Source organism: Vombatus ursinus, unplaced genomic scaffold (genome assembly GCF_900497805.2).
Source record: "Vombatus ursinus unplaced genomic scaffold, bare-nosed wombat genome assembly UNPS02015255.1, whole genome shotgun sequence".
Classification (NCBI taxonomy): domain Eukaryota; kingdom Metazoa; phylum Chordata; class Mammalia; order Diprotodontia; family Vombatidae; genus Vombatus; species Vombatus ursinus.
In genome coordinates, this window is record NW_020955033.1 from 26197779 (window position 1) to 26205618 (window position 7840).

The window sequence follows — 7840 nt, forward strand, 5'->3', positions numbered from 1 at the left end:
TAGAATGAACTCTGAGGTTCAGGGAAACTATTTCCTACCTCCAATCAAAATTCAATTCAGTAAATATTTATTAAATACCTACTGTGTGCCAGGCACTGTGCTAAGCACTGGGGATACAAATAAGAAAAAGAGACAGTCCCTGCCCTTGAGGGGGAACGAATGGGGGAACTCAACACACAAAAGGAAGCTGAACATTTTTACCCCCCTATAAAGGAAGGCTTTGGTGCTTCACCTTCCAGTCCTCAACTCAGAGGGGAGAGGCAACTGAGGGTGAGTTGAGAAAGTGTAAAACACCCAAACCTGAGTCATTCTTTGAGATGATAAGATTTCAGATGATTAGCTTATGGGGGTCAAGGAGGAGGGGTTGTTGTTTCTGAAACAAAGCCAAGCAAGACAGCTGATAGAAAATGAAGATTAAGACTGACACTGAGTTAAACTGTATTTTAGAAGAAATTTTTGGATGTTATAGAATCACAGAGTTGGAAGGAAACTCAGAGGTCATCTAGTTATCTAGTGTTGAAAGACCTCAAGTAAGAGGAAATCCACTACTTCCTGATGCAACCCTTTCACTTTTCAATAGGTCTAATTATTAGGAAGTTTGTCCATATGTCCTTTATTTCTGGGCTGCTTCCACTCACTGTTCCTAGTTCTGTTCTCTGAAACTAAGCAGAACAAATCTAATCTCTCCTCCACATGACAGCCATTCAAACACTTAAATATAGCCATCCTAGCCCCACTATATATCATCTATTCCTCAAAATAATCACCCAAAGTTCCTTTAACCAATCCTCATGTGGCATAATCCCCAGGGCCTTCACTATCCTTTCAACCTCACTTATATGCCTTTCTGTTTATCAATGTCTTTCTTAAAATGTGATGCCAAGAGATGAACACGACATCCCAGATATGATTGAATGAGGATAGAGTAGAGCAGGGCAATCACCTCCCTATTTCTAGATATTATGAATGCCTTAATATACTTTAAGGTCACATGAGATTTTTTTGTTTTCGTTGCTGCATTATACTATTAACTCACCATGGGTTTGCCATACACTAAAACTCCAGATCTTTTTCAGAAGAATTAGTTGTATTTATGAAGTTGATTTTTATCTGTTATCTTATAATTATCCCTATTAAATTTCCTATTATTAGATTTGGTCAATAGTTCTAACCTGCTGAGGCCTTTTTGGATCCTGGCTCTGTCAGACATTTTTTTGGCTTTTCCCCCAGCTTTGTGTCACCTTCAAGTTTGATCATCACGCCATCTATGGCCTTCACCCAAGTTTTTGATAAAAAATTTAGCTATGTCTCTTTAAGTATTACAGGGCCAAGCACAGATCCCTGGGGAACTCAAATAGAAATCTCTTTCCAAGTTGACATGGAACCATAAATGGCTATTTTTTAGTTCCTTCCATAGAACCGGTTCTAAATCAATCTAACTACACTACTCTTTAGCCCATATTTCTCCAAGTCGTCCAAAAGCATAGAACAAGAGACATTGTCAAATGCTTTGGTTAAGAAAAAAAATCTAAGAAAACTTTATTCAGAGTATTCCTGTTATCTATTGATCTAGTAACCATATCAAAAAAAAAAGGAGGGAAGAAGGAAGGAAGAAAGGAAGAAAGGAAGAAAGGAAAGAAAGGAAGAAAGAATAAATGAAAGAAAGAAAGGAAGGAAGGAAGAAAGAAAGTGAATTTAGTTTGGTGTGTACTGTTCTTGAAGAAGCCATGCTAGCTCTTTATGATCATTGCTTCAACTGATAGACTAACTATACCTTAAAAAAATGCATTCTAGAATTTTGAGATCTCACTGACCTATAGTCTGCAGAATCCGCTCTCTTTTCCTTTTTTAAAAATAGAACATTTTCCAATCTTGGGACATCCCTTTCATTCTTCACAATTTTTCAAAGACTGATGAACTATCACCACTAAGGTATTCCACTGCATCCTGGGCCATTGTCTTGACTTATGTCTTGCTACTTGACTTTGATGACTCTGGAGGAGAGAGTGAGGCTGATAACTTTGTGAAACTCTGCCTCACTTAAATCCAATTCATGCCCAAGTCAAGACATCACCCTAGTGATGTCATTGGTCCTATTTGAGAATGAAGGACAAATAATAACGATAAATCTCTGCAAAAATGACTTTTCCCATCTTTGTTAGCCTAGTGGCCATGATGCAATACCTCAAGGTGGCTTAAATTTGAGTTTCTTTGATTATTAGTGATTTTAAATATTTTTCAGGGGATTATTTTTTGACAGACAACATAATTTTGAAGCCAGAGGTCTATCTGCATGTGTGACCTTGGGCAACTCACTAAACTTCTTTGGGTCACAGTTTCCTCATCTGTAAAATAAGATGAATGGATTAAATGGCCTTTGAGGTGCTTTCCAGTTCTAAATTTATGATTCTATGATTGATAGTTTGTATTTCTTTCGAAAGCTGTTCATATCCCATTAAGAATAGATATGTGACAATTCTCTATAGATTTTGGAAATCATACTTTTATTACAAATATTTAATACAAAGGTGTTTTCCTAATCAATACCTTTTCTTCTGATTTTATCTTCATTTAATATTTTATTTATGAAAAAGGTCTTCAATGTTATGTGACTGAGATTGTCTATTTAGTCTCTTATGAACTCTTCTATTCTCGGTCTAGTCAAGAATTCTCTTTTTTACAACAATAATAATAGTGTTTATTTACATAGCACTTTAAGGTTTGAAAAACACTTTATATGTGTGTGAACTGGGGAAAATGGTTTGACTGATATAACCTCAGCCCCCCAGGATGGGGAACCTGGACATTACCACCCCCCTTACCTCTTACTGGATGACACAGAGTGAAGTTTCCTATATCTCTGTTCCTCATTTCTTGTTAGGCAATTTAGAAAAGACCTTTATTTCACTGGTCCCAACTGTACTACCTCCTCCTATTCATGACAGTACAGACTCTTATTGTTGCTATGCTGCCCCTTTGTCTAAAACTTCGTATAAGTTTGAGTTCTTAAAAGATGACCTTCAAAGGGAACGAGAGAGCTATTACATCGTATCGCATCTGGAATCTACCCTCAGCAATGGGGTCTTAAGACTGTTCCCTATTAATAAAAGTTAAAGTTTTGTTAATTGCTATCCTAGTATGGTTCTGGTGTTCTTTATATGATTTCTTCTACACTAAAATATGTTATCTCATTTGATCTTCAAAAATACTCAGGGAAGTAAGTGGTATTTTATAAATGAAGAAATGGAGGCCAAGATAGGTTAAGTAACTTGTCCAGGTCACACAGATAGTAAGCGTCTGAGGCAAGATTTGAATTCATCTTTCAGACATAACTTTGGAAGATATAATCTTTTCTTTATAAAAATGATGTGATTTTAAAAAACATGTTAATAATTTATCCGTTTGGAATTTATTATGGTAAATGGTATGAGGTACTGACCTAAACATTTTTTATATATAGTTTTGTTTTACAGCTTTCCCAGAAGTTCTTGTTGAAAAAATATTGTCCCTTTCTGAGTAGTTTATATTCTCTATCAGTATGTCAACTAATAATGTCAATAGTGGGCAACTTTATTTTACTCCAGATTTACTATGAAAACATTCAGTGTTTCTTACTAATAAATAATGCCATCTCTTGGTTTTCGATAGATACTTTGGATCATGTCAAGAATATGTCTTTTTATTCATATCATATCATTTTTAGTGTTTTTAAAGCAAAAGAGGATTTTTTGTGAATTTATTGATGAAAGATTTTTATGCATTGGTATGATTATGTGATTATATACATTTATTGTGCTCCTAATGTTGAACCAACCCTATAATCCTGTCACAAAAAACAACATTGTCAATGTGAATAATCTTTTTAATGTATTGCTATAGTCACTTTGTCTATAATTTTACCTTTATATTCATTAGTGTTGTAGGTCTATGAGATTTAATTTTTTTCCTTCTGCTTAAGTTTCATTTTTTTTTTACATCACTTCATTGGTGATTTTGATCTATAATGTTCTGTCTCTTCTTTATCACTTCTTGGGTTGTAAGTCAGGGACATATTTGTATCATAGTAAACATAAGCTTCCTTTTTTCTCTATTTTGGAGAACATTTTATGTAGCATAGTAACAATTTGTTCTGTAAATACTTGATAGAATTCAGAGTTTTTCATTAGTATGCATGTATTATTTACTTGATTTCTCTTTCAGAAACTGGCTTGTTTAGATCTCTTTCCTTTTTTTAAAAATATGAGCATTTCATATTTTTGATAAGTCTTCATCTATTCATTTGTTTTTATTTTGCTAGCATATAATTGGGTATAGTATTTTCTGAGAATTTCTTTTATTTCTTTTTTTCTTTAGTTCTTTTTTCATTGTGAATTTCCCTACCTCATTTTTAATCATGATATTTGGTTTTCCTTTCACTTTTAAAAATTACATTACTCAATGGTTTATATATTTTATTGTCATTTTGGGAAAACCCAGCTTTTTGTTTTACTGTCTTAATACTTGTTTCAGTTTTGTATATATCTTCTTATTTTCAAAATAGTCATTTTTCTATTTGTTTTAGCATTATTAATTTCTGAAGTTTCTAGTTTTTTATATAAGCTCAACTTACTTGTATTTTCTATCTCTCTTTTGTTCAGTTGTCCATTCTTTTCTTGGCTTCCTAATAAAAAAGATTATATGGAAAAAATTATAGGAGAAAGAAGAACACTTGACTGAGTAAAGAGAAAAAAATTTGAAGATGAATTGTAGAATTTTGTAATTGTGAAGAAGTACAGATATTACACTCAAGAAAAATAAATTTTTAAAGATTTATGGAGAAGCTGAAGGACAAGAACTAATAGAATCAAAGTATTTTAGAGTTGGAAAGGAACTCAGCAGTTATCTATACTAACCCTTACTTTAAAGAAACACTCCTGATGATATACCTAACCTTTGCTTGAAGACCTCCTAGGAAGGGCAAATGCATCATCTTTCAAGACATCCCATTCCACTTTTGGACTGCTGTCATTGTTAAGGACTTTCCTGTTATCAAGTCTAAATTTAACTCTTTTCACCTTCTATTCATTGCTCCACATTCTGCCCTCTGAGAACAAATAGACCATGTCTGATATCTTTCCCATGTCACAGCCCTTCAATATTTGGACAGCATGTACTCTGGAGCTACTCTTCCAGTCTCCGACAGAAGACTGGGTTTCTGGATGGTGGCTGCTACTTTTCCCATTAGGGTTCTAACAGAACCTGAAATGTTGGGGACATGTTTTTTAATGCTTTTGCTCATGAACTCCCACCAGTGTGTTTCCACATTGATGGTAGGTTGATAGCAATTAATTGTTTGGACTTAATTAGTTTTTATAAAGGGGTTTTACTATGGTAATATAATAACACAAAACATCCCCCCAAAAGTCTGTGACAAGCCCTCTCACCAATACATACAGAATTCAGGGTAAAGTAGACTCAAGCTTAGAGAGAGAATGTTGTAAGATATCTTAAATATCACTGGACTACCTGAAAGCTATAACCAAAAAAAGAGAGCCTAGACATCATATTCAATAAATATTCAAAGAAAACTGTCTTAGAACCAGAGGACAAAGTAGAAACATAAAGAATCTATTGGTTATCTCTCAAAATAAACCCCAAAACAAAAACTCCCAAGAACACCAGAGCCAAAACCCAGAGTTTCCAGGTCAAAGAAAAAGTATTGCAAGCAGCCAGAAAGAAAGAATTCAAGTACTGAGGAGCTGCAGTCAGGATCACACATGATTTATCAGCCACCACTATGAAGGAACAGAGAATTTGGAATACTGTATTCCAGAAGGCAAAGGATGTGGGCTTACAGCCATAATAACTCACCTAACTAAGTATAATGCTAGCGGCAGAAAATATGCTTCTTTAATGAAATAGAAGACTTTCAAGAATTCCTGATGTAAAAGCCAGAGCTGCAAAGAAATTTTGAAATCCAAACACAGAAGTTAAAAAAAATATAAAAGGTAAACATGAACAAACAATAACTATTGAGAAGTAGATTGACACATTATTTCTAGGAACAATGGCAGAGTTGATGGGATCATAGTTTCCAGAACTGGAAGGGAAGGGGGTGGTACAGCAGGGAGGCTGCACACTGAGGTTCTAGGCAGCAAGATTGCTGGTGAGGCTGTCAAGAAGCTGGCTGAGGAGTTGGGAGTGAAATGAATCTTGGATGGTCCATTCCTGAATAATAAGCCAGATGAGTCATTCACCAATCAGGACAGGAGGGGCCCAGAGAGGAAGCTCCAGGGAAAATACAAGAAAAGGAGTCAGCAGTAAAATCCCTGGACCTTAACGACTACACACAAATGCACAAAGAATAGATAATAAAAAACATGGACTGGAAATCTTAACATAGGGAGACAATTATAAGAAGCATATAAATGGCTTTTGAGGGAACACTGTAGATGTTTGAATAGCAGTTTTTAAATTATTTCTTTCTCCAGTTCATCAGCACCAATAAAACAAAATGTCACGGGTTCAAACTACAGGGTTTAAAAAAATCTTCAACTTTAATTTAAAATTTCAGATTACTTTTTTCTTTTTCTTTTTAATGTTTCTTCCTGAGCCTGTTGTTTTATCAAATATTATAAACTTTTATGCTTAAAGAAAAAATGTTTTACAGAGAGTAAAATTTTAAAGAGAGTTTCCTACTGTGTCTTCTGGCCACATAGCACAGAAACCATGAGGAAAGAGAATCATGATTACGCTCTAGATAAGTAGGATTTATTTAAAAGAAACAGAATAGATTAAAGGGGCAGAATTTAAATTATGAAGACATAGTCATATGAGGAAATTTTTTAACCAAGTTGAAGAAGGAATCTCTGTAGTTGGTGAGATCCTCCAGATGTTCCTATTTGTGGACAGCTTTGAGGTGGTTATATCAAACCTTGGAATATTATACAGCCTCACAGAAGAGGTCCATAACTATTCAAAAATGGAAAGTGTTTGGCCTGACTTCATTTAGGAAAGTCCAAATGGGAGAAGATTGCCTATATGCAGATTATGATGTGCTGTTGATGGACAACCTATAGAACTCATCCATCAACATATATCAAGCTTATACGGGCTTGTGAGAACCAATTGTTAAATTTTTAGTATGAGCATTTCTACCTCAGAAGTTGGCAAACATTACAGATCAGGGCTTCATGAATTTATTAATTGCCTAGACGTAAGAAAGTTATGGAGAAAATGTTAAAAATGTATATGTATATATATATTATACATATAATATGGAGATCACTTCTCAGCCTTTTGGCTAAGATCAAGTGTAGTATCTGTTCTTATCAGTAACATCTATATAGAGGAGAAGAAAGCCAGGCATAGCTTTAAATGCACCTGGTAGTATAGATTTCAAAAAGTTCAGAGAAAAGATAGATATGATCACATGTATAGTCAATTCTGCTATAACTGGGTTTCAAAAACTTAAATTTGTTCCAACTTTGAGAATAATGCAAGTTTTGAATTTGCTTCTTCTTGATGTCTTCCTCAAGAAACAGCAAAAGAATTCAAAAAACTGCCACTATACCGTGGCTCACAAGCTTCATTCTTTCCAATGCCCACTCCCACAAAACAAACTTCAGGTCTTTGTCAAGGTAAAGTCAAGGTAAAGGTTAATTTATCGTATATCTTCTAGTGCAGTAGAAGCTGTGAATGGGAAAAGACTAGTTAACCCTACCACTCCTTCACCCTCTGGCCTCTGTCTAGAAGTCCTTGAATTGCCTTCTGCCCAATTTGTTCCTGCAGCTTAGGGTTATGGACATGTCACTATTATTGTAGCATTTTATGTATTCATTTAACATGCATAAAATTGTGC

General features: G+C 34.6%; 1 pseudogene; it reads left to right on the plus strand.

Annotated features, from left to right (window-relative positions):
- The first annotated feature begins 7262 nt into the window (after positions 1–7262).
- Positions 7263–7486, plus strand: LOC114031954 (annotated as a pseudogene).
- Positions 7487–7840: the final 354 nt, after the last annotated feature.